This window comes from Geotrypetes seraphini, chromosome 5 (assembly GCF_902459505.1).
Source record: "Geotrypetes seraphini chromosome 5, aGeoSer1.1, whole genome shotgun sequence".
Lineage (NCBI taxonomy): Eukaryota > Metazoa > Chordata > Amphibia > Gymnophiona > Dermophiidae > Geotrypetes > Geotrypetes seraphini.
The window spans coordinates 51077888-51091403 of record NC_047088.1 but is presented as its reverse complement, the minus strand read 5'-3'; the positions used below and the strand labels follow the sequence as shown (position 1 = coordinate 51091403).

Below are 13516 nucleotides of genomic sequence, written 5' to 3'. Positions count from 1 at the left end.
TGCCTCCTCTTCCCTTCTCTAATGACAGAGCAGCACACAAGGCTGCCCGCCTAGTCCCGCGCCGCTTCCGTTCTAACCAGGGCTCCAGGAGGAAAATAAGGTACAGAGAGTTTGGAGGGGGTACAGGGAGCCCTGCCTGCCTGCTTGCCTTGGGGGGGGGGGGGATGAGGAGCACAAGAGGAAGGAAATGAAGCTTGACATGGGGAGGGAAAGAGAGCAAAGAAATGCTGAAGGAGATGGGAGCATAGGGACAGGGACATGGAATAATGCTGGAAATGGGAGGAATAAAGACACAGAGATGTGATACTTAATGGAAGGGGAGGAAATGGTACACATGGATAGTGAAGAAGAGAAGAAAGATTGTGCACATTGGGGGGCCCTGCCTTTCTGCTTGCCTCGGGGTGGGGAGCCCTGCCTGTCTCTATGCCTGCCTGCCTGTCACTAGGCCTGCCTACCCTGTGCCCTGTCTCTGCCTACCACTAGACCTGCAGAAGGAGAACAGGGTACAGAGCCTGGCAGGAAGGGGAGACAGGGTGCAGAGCCTAGCAGGGAGAATTTGGTTCAGAATGTTTTTTTTTTTCTTGTTTTCCTCCTCTAAATCTAGGGTGCGTCTTAAGGAGTGAAAACTACGGTAATTGTTTTTAGTTGGTTTAAATGGTGTGGTAATTGACCACGCCACTAAAAATCAAATAAAAAAATATTATTTTAATGATCAATTTAGGATACATGTGGAAATCAGTGCAACACCTAGTGACACCTAAGTTGAGGCGCTCTCTGACACTTAACATTGCCTACATGAAAAGTAGGTGTGACTATGGATGAAGAATAGGCATGGTTGGCTTAGGCATTGTTAGGTGCCCTAGTTAGGTACCAGTAAATTAGGCCTAATAAACTGGTGCCTACCTCTAGGACACCTAGCAATTCCTAAGCTTGCCTATGTGCCACTAGGCATGATTCTATAAGTGGCACCTAGCAGTTGTTTCACAACCGTGCCTATCGGCGCCTATAAGTTAGGTGTGGTTAGGCATCATTAATAGAAATCAGGCCCTTTAAGTGCAAGGGAGGAACCTGTAGTGCTTAATCTGGATTGAACCCATAACCAGCAACCATAGGATCTCAACATCTTTCCCAGTGATGCATTATTTTAAGGAATTATATTTCATTTTCTTGGCTTTACATATTGGAGACTAGCACGAATAAGATTATTTCCTTTTTCTTAAATTCTAGCCTGGTTGTGTGTGAATGTGTATATTTCGGCTTCATTTATATTCTCTTGGGCGTTATTTATTTGAGAATTGAAAAAATATAAAATAATTTTTAAAAAAGTGAGTACTACCGTGCCCCTTACATTATTTTTACATGGAAAACTTTGGCCAGTGAATATTACTGAAACTTCTTAGTAGAAACTACTTGTTGGAAGAAAACTATTTTTGATGATTTTCCTATTTCTATACAAGTGTAAAATGATTTTGAACATGCTAAAACCATGCCTATTGGAATTAACAAAAGTTGGGTAGCAGCAGAAGCGCACTGACCAAAACATACAAGGTCTGACTCATGCTAGAAAAAAGTGTTACATACCTCATTGCTGAATATCACCATGGTCACCTTCGAAGCTATGCACTGTCAGTGCCTCGTCCACCCTTCAAAGCAATTTTGGAACTCTTTTTTTCTAGAATGCTCTTGACATATTACCCTTGATGTCCTGAATGTCATCAAAATGTCTTCCTTTTAATATTTACTTTATCTTTGGGTAAAGAAAAAAGTTATTGGGGGAAGATCAGGTGAGTAGAGAGGGTATTCCAATTCAGTTATTGTTTTCTGGCTAAAACCGTATGAGATAGTGCATTGTCATGATGCAAGAGCCATGAGTTCTTGGTGAAAGGTTCAAGTAGTTTTCATCTAACTTTTTCATGCAGCCTTTTCAGTACTTCCAAACAGTAAACTTGGTTAACTGTTTGTCCGGTCGGTACAAATTCATAATGAACAATCCCTCTGATATCAAAAAAGGTTAGCAACATCATTTTGACTCTTGATTTGGACTGGCAAAACTTTTTTGGGCATAGAGAACTGGCTAACTTCCATTGTGCACTTTGACGCTTTGTTTCAGGGTCGTATTTGTACACCAATGTTTCATCACCAGTGATAATGTGGCCAAAAACATCATCTTGCCTCTTCAAAAAGACTTGGCAAACTTCAACTCTACTTTGCTTTTGTTCATCGTTGAGCTCCTTCGGAACCATTTTTGCACACACCTTTCTCATACCAAGATTTTCAATTAAGATTTTCCTGTTTCTCTATCGAGATTTACTTGATCTGCTATGCTTCTCACAGTCAGCCGATTATTTTGATGCACAATTCAATGAATTTTTGCAATGTTTTCATCAGTTCTTACTGCCCTAACCTTTCTTCATCAGTGACACTTCCCCTCAGAAAAAAGTTTAATCCATTTGTACACTGCCGTTTTCTTCATGGCATTATCACTATAAACTTGGACTAACATGTTCCCAATTTCACTTCCACTCTTCCCAAGTTTAACAAGAAATTTAATGTTTGCTCATCTCTCTAATTCAAGCTCTGACAACAGCACACAAAAACACACAACAATAATGAATACAACTCAGCAAGACACTGCCACAGGTTAGAAACATAGAAACATGATGGCAGATAAAGGTCATCCGCAGTAACCATTATCTCTTCCTCTCTCTAAGAGATCCCATGTGACTATCCCAAGCTTTCTTGAAATCAGACACAGTTTCTCCACCACCTCTACCGGGAGATTGTTCCACGCATCTACCACCCTTTATGTAAAAAGCATTTCCTTACATAATTCCTGAGCCTATCACTTCTTAACTTCATCCTATGCCCAAACACAGCTGTGAGACACTGATATACCAAGGTTATGAAATGTTACTAAGTTGTTTGTACAGTGTTGCCAACATAAGCACACAGAGGCAAGTTCATGAACTTAATTGTCAGATCTTGTATACCAATTCTGAATAGGAGTAGCCAAAATCAGAAGTTAATAAAAACATGTATATATTTGGGTACATCAGTTTTTCCAGTTTTGTCTTTAGGTAGAGAATGACACGGTGACAAAATTCATCACCGTTCTCTTCCCCGCGGATAACCGCGGGAAACCATCTTCATGTCATTCTTTAAGGAGAGAGGGAAGAATCAGAGTATGAATGGCCACAACCACTGACCCACAAGCTTTGCTTTGAAGAATGCTGGTGTAGAAGGACTGATGTTGAAATAGACACTAGAAAATGACATGGGATTATTTCCCGTGGTTATCCGCGGGGACGGTAACGGTGATGAATTTTGTCACCGTGTCATTCTCTAGGTGGAATGCCATTCATAAATATGATGTAGGATAATTCTTCCTCTTGCATACTCTGTAATAAATATTTTTCTTTTACTGAATATCTCCCGAGTGCCTGTTTTATTCACAGCTGCAATTTTGGTTTTCCCAATATTTGACTTCTTACATTCAAAAAGAATTTGAGTGAACTGGATTTGTCTGCTAAGTTCAAAACTATAAGAATGTAGATCCAGGAACAGATTAACACTATTTTTGAACCTAAGCCAGTGGTAAGAACATAAGAATAGCCTTACTAGGTCAGACCAATGGTCCATCAAGCCCAGTAGCCCGTTCTCACGGTGGCCAATCCAGGTCACTATACCCACAGGATGACCCAGGTGGACAGGATCACACCCAGTTTTGCTTTAGGCCCACCCATTAGCAAGGTAGTGGGCAAATTTTTATTGTAGCTGGTTAGGATCCCTCAGTGTCACTAGTTGAAGAATCCTCTCTGGAGTGGCCCCACTCCTGAGCAGTCTCATCCCCAGGGCAGTGAGCAGCACATTTCCAGCTGCCAGTGCCAGTGTCCCAGGGCTCCTCTCCTCTCACACCTGCTCAGTTCAACTGGCACCTCCCACATATGTGTGCACAAGAGGGGATGCTGGTTGAACTGAGCATGCATGGGGGCATTTAGTGTTGGTGTCAGTGGCTGGAAACACATTGCTGACTGCTGCAGAGATGGGAGTGCTTGGGAGTACTCTAGAGAGGACTCTTCAGCTGACGGGGCCTGGGGACCCCACCAGCCAAGGTATACATTTTTATTGCTTCATAGGAAGAAAGGAAATGCATGTCTTTTGCTTACCCACTCCACCCTAGGCCCTCCACCCTAGGTCTGGCTATGGTATTGCCTTATACAAATATATATATTTTAGACCTCCCTACCCTGAAACCTCATTCCCTAACCATTCCCTGGACCCCTTTTACCCCCTCCTATATCACCTCTCCAGAAGTAACAGAGTGTAGTGCTTAGTTGTGTTTGTGGTGGCAATAATAGTGTGTGTGAGTATGGGGACTAAGCAAGCACATGTTTGAACAGAATAACTTAATGGTTAGATCTGGAGAGCTGACAAATGACCTCGTTCCAGGAGGAAAAATCAAGGCTAGTCCTGCATTTATGAAAACACTACCCTGTTGTACTATACAACATGCAATACTAATTTCAGTGAGTACAATCAGGGACTACAAACAGCACACTGAATTGGGATGTGAAGTGAGCTTCGGGTTCCCAGGTATTATCATCAGACGTGTATCCTTTCCACCAAACTCTATACAGGATTTTAGTTCCTTCTGTTTCTTTAAAGTCAACAATCTTCTCTACCTCGTACACATCTTCCTCACCGCTAACAGTCTGCACACTGTCTCCTGGTTTGGGAGTAAGGGCATGCATCTCAGGCCATGGAGGAGGTGGTAAGGGCACGGGTGGTACAAATGGTCCAGAAAAAACTATAGGAATTGTGGGATTAGGGGGCTCATTTGGGCAGTCGCAATCAGCCAAGGGCTGTAATGGTGGGAATAGACTTGCAGGATGCTCAGCCGGAAAAGCATGAGAAATAGGGAGTGGGTCCATATAAGGTGCTCCGATTTTCGGGGTGTCTAAGATGGTGACAGTGCTGGAAGTGGAGGTTATAGGCGACAGAGAACAGGACATGCAGGAGCGTGGAACATGCCCGGATGTATGCCAAGCACAACGGCCATGAAGCCATGCATGCCGAGATGGTCCTTATCCTCAGATGAAAGTTTAAAAAGAGGACTGGTCCAAACATCTCTCTCATGGAACTGGGTAACTTGGCAATAGTGCAGCGGTGAGTCAAGTAAGTTAGGCAAGTCATTTGTACCCTCCATTGCCTCTGGTAGAGACCAAAGATGCCAAGGATGGACTTCCACAAAGGGAAAGATTTACAAGTGATGTGAGATTTGCACATCTAAAAATGATATATTATAGTCATTAACAACAACAGAATAAATGTCAACAATGGTCAGGGTTTCATTTGCCAATGACAGGTTCACAAATGAAAGACACCTACCGTTGGCTTTGTCTCCCAGCTCCTCCTCAAAGACCCCTTTGTGACTTATCTCCTGGCCTTTGCTCCCCATGTTTTATTCTTCAGACATATGCATGCACACACACATGGAGTCACTTCTGGTGCTCTTACTGGTTGCTGTTCATGTGCTTGTTCAGTCAGTGCCCTTCCCCAACCAACTCTTCCCACCATCAGGTAAATCTTCTACATTTGCTGCCAGCTCTTTCTCAGCTTGCAGCAACTTCCTTATACTTTTCCCCATTCCCCTTATTTTCCTAACCCTTCTTTACATCCCCCAGGATACTCATTTGGTTCTATTGGCTCTCTCCAAGGTCCCATCAAGAGCTTTGTCCCTCCCACAGCCTTTGCAATTCAGACCCTGGTTGCTGTGACTAAGCAGTCTTCTCACTGCCTGGATCCTACCACACAGTCTCACCACTAGAAAGGGAGGGGAAGGATTGGAGGGCTATAGAGGGCTAAACTGTTGAAAAATTAACCAGACATATTAGCTATACTTCTGGCTTCCACACATTTAATTTACAAATCTGTAGAATCCTGAATAAATCCAGACTACTGACAATCCTAGCTTCTGTTCTGCACACATCCTGAGCAATTACATAAGAAGAAGAATTGCCGCTGCTGGGTCAGTCCTTCGTGCCCAGCAGTCTGCTCCTGCGGCGGCCCCCAGGTCAAAGACCAGTGCCCTGAGTCTAGCCTTACCTGCATACATTCTGGTTCAGCAGGAGCTTGTCTAATTTTGTCTTGAATCCCTGGAGGGTGTTTTCCCCTATAACAGCCTCCGGGAGAGCGTTCCAGTTTTCTACCACTCTCTGGGGGGTGAAGAAGAACTTCCTTACGTTTGTACGGAATCTATCCCCTTTTAACTTTAGAGAGTGCCCTCTCGTTCTCTCTACCTTGCAGAGGGTAAACAACCTGTCTTTATCTACTAAGTCCTTCATTATCTCCCCCCTCCCCCCAAAAAACCCAAAAACTTTTGGGCCTTAGGCACATGCCTAGTTTGACTATGTATTCCTCCTCCTCTGTATAGATTACTACAGTGCTTGTGTACATATGGTACGTAATGCCCCAATAAAGTACTGTTAAGGTATACCAGTAACTGAGTAAAAAGCTATCAGATCAGAAGAAGAAAAGAAAAAGAAAGAAGATTAGCAACGGTTCTTTCTAAAGACATTTGGAATCAGAAAATTCTGGCCCTTCTAAAGATGATAAAGCAAAGAAAAAGACAAGGGTACATAAAACCCAAGACAGCACTTGTAACTGCAGAATGTATTATCATTCATGAAAACAGAGCTCTCTTGCATTCATTTATACTAATATTCTGCCTTCAGGAAATCTGAACATGTCCTTCCTTTTTCTAGACTATGAATATAATGGTACTGTTTCTGTATCAAAGTCAAGACATAGATATGGATTCACATGAGGATACTGTAGAGTAGGGGTGTCCAACCTGCGGCCCCGTAAAGTATTTTGTGCGGCCCCGGTTGAGGGCGATGCAGTGTTTTCCTCTGCTGCCCCTGGGTGTTTACCGTCTTGCCAGCTCCCTCCTCTGCCTTGCTGCAGCGTTTGTGTGGCCCCAGAAACATTTTTTTGGGCCAATGCGGCCCAGGGAAGCAAAAAAGTTGGACACCCCTGCTGTAGAGTATATCAACAAGTAGCATTAATAATATTAGTGAATAAGAGACAAAGTCCATTTAAGAAAGCTAGTAGAGAATGGTCTAACTAGCACTGGCAAATAAATGAAAACTGTGCCTATTAAATATTTAGGATTTAATTCATATGTTCTTTTTAATCTATAAAGTATAGAAGGCTAGAGTTATTAAAATGTGGCAGCATATAGTTAACATAGATTGTCATAAAAATGCCCTATTGCATAAAAAGGGGCCTACAGTAAATAACATATATTAATGCAGTAATGTGCTTTAGAAAATTTAGCCCATGGTTTATAACAGGCCATGATATAGGATATATAGGATTAGGTAACACATTGACGAAATGGGTTGGGAGCTGGCTTGGAGGTAGGCTCCAAAGGGTGGTGGTGAACGGCACCCCCTCTGAAATGACGGAGGTGATTAGTGGAGTACCACAGGGCTCAGTCTTGGGCCCAATCCTATTCAACATCTTTATAAGAGACTTGGCAGAAGGGCTTCGAGGTAAAATAACATTATTCGCCGATGACGCCAAACTGAGTAATGTAGTGGGCAAATGCACAACAGACAAAGATTCAGTGCCCGACAACATGATGCACGACCTACTCCTACTGGAGCGATGGTCTAGGACATGGCAACTCAACTTCAATGCCAAAAAATGCAAAGTTATGCACCTGGGCAGCCAGAATCCATGCAAGTCTTATACCCTTAATGGCGAGATCCTAGCAAAAACGGTAGCAGAACGAGACTTGGGGGTAATCGTCAGTGAGGACATGAAGTCTGCCAATCAAGTGGAGCAGGCTTCGTCCAAGGCAAGACAAATCATGGGCTGCATACGAAGGGGTTTCGTCAGTCGTAAGGCGGAAGTCATTATGCCATTGTATAGATCCATGGTGAGGCCCCACCTGGAATACTGTGTGCAATTCTGGAGGCCGCATTATCGCAAGGATGTGCTGAGACTGGAGTCGGTGCAAAGAATGGCCACCCGGATGGTCTCGGGACTCAAGGATCTACCATACGAAAAACGGCTTGACAAATTACAGCTATACTCGCTCGAGGAGCGCAGAGAGAGGGGGGACATGATCGAGACGTTCAAGTATCTTACGGGCCGCATCGAGGCGGAGGAAGATATCTTCTTTTTCAAGGGTCCCACGACAACAAGAGGGCATCCGTTGAAAATCAGGGGCGGGAAACTACGAGGTGACACCAGGAAATTCTTTTTCACTGAAAGAGTGGTTGATCGCTGGAATAGTCTTCCACTACAGGTGATTGAGGCCAGCAGCGTGCCTGATTTTAAGGCCAAATGGGATCGGCACATGGGATCTATTCACAGGGCAAAGGTAGGGGAGGGACATTAAGGTGGGCAGACTAGATGGGCCGTGGGCCCTTATCTGCCATCTATTTCTATGTTTCTATGTTTCTATGTTTCTATGAGGTCTCTATTTACTAAGCTTAGGTGTTAGCATGGTAATTAATGTACACTAACATGTCCCATGCTAACAGGTAATGAGGTGCCTTATCAGTTAATGCTTGGTAATTTCCATGTTAACTATTAACATGGAACAGGGAAACAAATGAGTGAAAAAAGGTAGGAACTGTGAAGCTACTAGCCATCAGGTATTATTAACATAGCAGACAGGTCTAGCTATCTGTGTTACATTATCTGCAATGCAAAAAATGTGCTGAAAAGAAACTTTCTCTGTATAAACCCCCAGATTCTATAGATGGCGCCCAGATTTCTGTGAACAAATTTGGGCACGCTTCCAAGATGCATGTGTAACTTAATTTGCTAACAAGCTGTTAAGCATCAATAATAGGATGCTAACAACCATTTACTGACATTTAGTGGCACCGATTAGGATTTGTGCACACATCTGGCTGCATTACTGTAATACAATGGTGGGTGCCTAAATCCCACAGTGCACAACCCAAAAGGGGGCATGGCCATGGGAGGGGGCATGAGCAGAGGGGGGGTTGTTCCAAAAAGTTGTATGCAGTGCACCTAGCTTGGGCACCAGGATTTACACCAAGTTTCAGGAGGGCATAAGTCTGATACCCAGTGAATTGGTGCTAAGCGTTATTTTATAAAGGGTATGCACCCTTTATAAAATAACATTTACTGCCAATCTTTTCTGCTACCCACTTTTGATCACCATATAGCTAAGTATAGGAAGATAGAAACATAGAAACATGATGGCAGATAAAGGCCCATCTAGTCTTCCCATTCGCAGTAACCATTATCTCTTGATCTCTCCGGCAATTCTTGTGTTCTTATGCGTATTTACATTACTAGGTATTTAAATGTCTCTATCATATCTCCCTTCTCCCGCCTTTCCTCCAAAGTATATAGATTGAGATCTTTAAGTCTGTCCCCATACACCTTATCACGAAGACCACATACCATTTTAGTAGCCTTCCTCTGGACCGACTCCATCCTTTTTATATCTTTTTGAAGGTGCGGCCTCCAGAATTGTACACAATATTCTAAATGAGGTCTCACCAAAGTCTTATACAGGAGCATCAATACCTCCTTTTTCCTACTAGCCATACCTCTCCCTAAGCAAACTAGCATCCTTCTAGCTTTCACCATCACCTTTTCAACCTGTTTGGCCACCTTAAGATCATCACATACAATCACATCCAAGTCCCGCTCTTCTGTCGTGCACATAAGCTCTTCACTCCCTAATCTATACCGTTCCCTTGGGATTTTGCAGCCCAAACGCATGACCTTGCATTTCTTAGCATTAAATTTTAGCTGCCAAATTTCAGACCATTCTTCAAGTTTCGCCAGGTCTTTCTTCATGTTATTCACACCATCCAGCGTGTCTATATTGCAGATTTTCATATCATCCGCAAAGAGGCAAATCTTACCCGACAACCCTTCAGTAATATTGTTTATAAAAATGTTAAAAAGAACAGGCCCAAGAACAGAACCTTGAGGCACACCACTGGTAACATCCCTTTCCTCAGAGCGATCTCCATTGATCACTACCCTCTGTCGCCTTCCACTCAACCAGTTCTTGACCCAACCCGTCACTTTGGGACCCATCCCGAGGGCACTCAGTTTATTTATTAGACGTCTGTGTGGAACACTGTCAAAGGCTTTGCTAAAATCTAAATACACCACATCTAGCGCCCCTCCTCCCAACAGTAAACACAAAAATGTTGCCATTGCCAGCATTAATTATGGCAATTACCACACAGTAATTGCAAAATGTTATTGCAATTTTGTAAATAGGCCAGAGTATTTGCTACTTGTTGCTTTGAGTGAGCTTGTGATATTTGAAAAATATTTCAGTATTTTAATTTGCAGATGCATACGTAAGAGTGATATCAGTGACAAAATATGTTTCTATGACAGAAAGAAAGAAGAAGTTCAGCATACATAAAGGGAGAAATAAAATGAGAAAAAATATTTGCAAATTTGTGAAATTCATAATGAATTTACACATTTCTCTATCAGTTTTGATCACCATAGATGAGCTCTTTCACAGGAGTACAATTTCAAACCACTCAGTAATCCTAATATAGCGCACAAAAACTTTAATGAAAATAGTTGAGGGTAAGAGGAAGCTTTATACAAAAATATGAGATAGTGGGTAAGTAGGACCTACTGGATGCCCGAAGCAATCTATATAATCTGTTCCTCTTTTCCCACCAATTCTCACCATCCTCCAATGCACATACTTTTCATTACAAAAAATTAAAAAGCAAATATAAAATACTACATAATAAATGTGAATGTAGATTGGCAAACACTATGGACTCCTTTTACTAAAGTGTGCTAGCGTTTTTAGCGCATGCACAAAATTACCACACGCTACACCGCACGGTACGCTTCTAGAATAACGCCAGCTCAATGCTGGCATTAAGGTCTAGCGCGTGTGGCAATTTAGCATGCCCTATTCCGCACGTTAAGGTCCTAATGCACCTTAGTAAAAGGAGCCCTTATTGTTAATGACTAATCTATATATATTCTGACAATTTCACACACCAGTGGTCTGAATAGGAATTATTTTCATCCTTAGTTGGTAGTAATAGCTGTGTGTTATTTCTAGAGAAAGTTTTTTTAAAAAAATTTGATTAAACACCTGTTGTTTCCCATTGGTACCTGGCAAACTCCATCTTGAAATATTACTGCTTAATGGAATGAGGTCTGCTTACATGATAAATAATAAACAATTTTCAAGAATGCACTTATATTCTGAACAGCTTATATTATTTCACATCTCAATGTTCTGATCACATTGAAATGAAGAGATAATTACTACGCATGATTTTCAATTCAGTGCTACTATAGGTTTGGTTTTGCTTATCTTTTACAATGCAGTACATGCAAAGTTTGCCTTGGTAAGATACAACTGATCTTGATCTCAAAGTTCCCTATTTAAGGAGGTTTATGTTTAATAGCTTATGTCTAATAATTATCTTTATATTATTGTTTAGGACTCTTACTGCTCTAAAGACTGGTTACAATTTCTTAAAGTAAGGACCAGAAACTGTCAAGTTCAAATGATAAATAACAGAAAATAGGAAACAGTTTTGATGATGTATGCAATCTCACAAAATAATATCTGGTTTCTCTGTTACTTTTCAGGTTACTTTTCCAGGTAAAAATAAGGTATATGATATTGCACATTTGAACGCATAAAAAGCAAAATGCCATTAATACTACAGGAAATTTTGCAGAGGAATAAGGAGCTCATTTCTTATCCTTTTAGAAGAAACCTCCATTGCTACTGATGATAGGTTACTCCATTTTAAATTTCTTGCCCCCCACCTCCACCCCCACCCCATAAAAAAAACAACAATATATGTTAAGAAAAATAATATTAGAATCACTTTTAGGTACATAATTATCCACGTCTCTAGCAATGATATAAATTACATTTAGTTAATAAAAATTGGTTAGAAATGATATCAAGAAAGGTCATCAGGGACTATCCCTGCAAAAGAAGTCAATGCATAAACGTTTCTCTTCTTAAAGACAATATCAACTTTGCAACAATATAAACAATACATTTCCCCAGTGTATTAATAAGACACTTTTTTTTTTTTAATGAAAACTGATTTAGAACATAGATTTCCCAAACCTGTCCCAGGGACTTCATTGCTAATCAGCTTCTCAGGATATCCACAATGACTGAATATGCATGGTAGAAAATAGCAGAAAGCTAGCTGCATATTCGTACATAGTCATTGTGGACATTCTAGAAACTTAAAGGGCTGTAGGGACCCTAGGACACGTTTTACTTAGGCAATAGCAATGCGGGTAGACATTACCGTGAACAGATTGTGTTTGTATGAATACATGAGGGTGATTCTCAGCAAAATTAAGAGGGGAAGAAAAGAGAAGCAAACAAACATTGTCAGCCTCACCAAGGAACCCGATCAAGGGCAGCTGAAAACAAGCCGCGGGCTTACAGCCCTTCAAAAGCTCGACCTGCTCAGCCCCCTCTGTTTACAACATATTTACTACTTTATTCCGACCGAGCAGGAAAGGAATCGCCACAGTCCAAGACCAAGCAATTGTCAAATCCCTGCTGGTTTTACACAGAACGAACCAATCCAAGCCAGAATGATCTTCTTCCACACACACACACACACACACACAGCACAATCACAGGCAAGGTAATATACAAATAAACCCCTGTTCGATGCATCCAGCGGGCGCTGAAGGCTCCCAAACTTTCTGTGCCCTGAAGTTTGCAGCTCCCACTGCAGAAGCGGTAAAAGGTTGGATTAGGGAGCCCCGAGGCGCAAAGGGGGCTCCGAAACCAAGGCGGAAGGACAGGCGCCTGCCCCCCCCCACCCCACCCCCCACCACCACGGGAGCAACCGGGGTGCACACTCACCCTAATCTGTCCGAAGAAGCCAGGTTTCCTCTGCACACCTCTCCTCCTACTTCCTAAAAAGTCCCTACAAGCGCTTCAGAGGAGAGATGCGCCGAAACACGGAGCGCCGCGCGCCTGCCAGTGAGACCGGGCGAGGGTGGCGTCCGCGAGCCAGGAAACGGTGAAGCCCCCCCTGGTTCACAGGTGTAGGGCTAGGAGAGGGGCGGCCAGGCGCCAAGCCAGAGAGCTCTGTCCGCGGCGAGCGTGGTGCTGAAATATCGCCCCCGCCCCCCTCAGCACCGTTTTTCTACATCATCCCCCACCCCCCCCTTGTAGCGTAAAAGCGTTGCCAGGGCGACGCGACGTCACTGGGTTAAGGTGGCTCGGGCCGGTGGCGCGGGCGCGGCGAGTGATGTCAATGGGGGCGCGAGGGAGAAAGAAGAACGGTCGCTCCGGCCGACACGGAGGCGAGGAGGGGGGGGGGGATGAATGTCTTGCCCTGCGCCGAGGGCTGCGAACGAATGCCTGCCGAGCGGCCCCCGGTTTTAACCTCGGCGCTGTTCGTTCTCCTGGCTGCACCTGCACTGAAAGGTGGGAAGGCAAAGGCCGCAGCCGCCCAGGGCAGAGCGA

At 43.2% G+C, this 13516-nt stretch overlaps 1 protein-coding gene across 1 annotated transcript in view; it reads right to left on the bottom strand.

Annotated features, from left to right (window-relative positions):
* Positions 1-13072, bottom strand: part of TENT5D (terminal nucleotidyltransferase 5D) — a 48239-nt gene extending 35167 nt beyond the window's left edge. Inside the window, exon 1 of the mRNA XM_033945680.1 lies at positions 12908-13072. The gene's annotated coding sequence lies outside the window, so the exon portion shown is untranslated. The remainder of the gene's footprint in view (positions 1-12907) is intronic.
* Between the last annotated feature and the right edge of the window lie 444 nt (positions 13073-13516).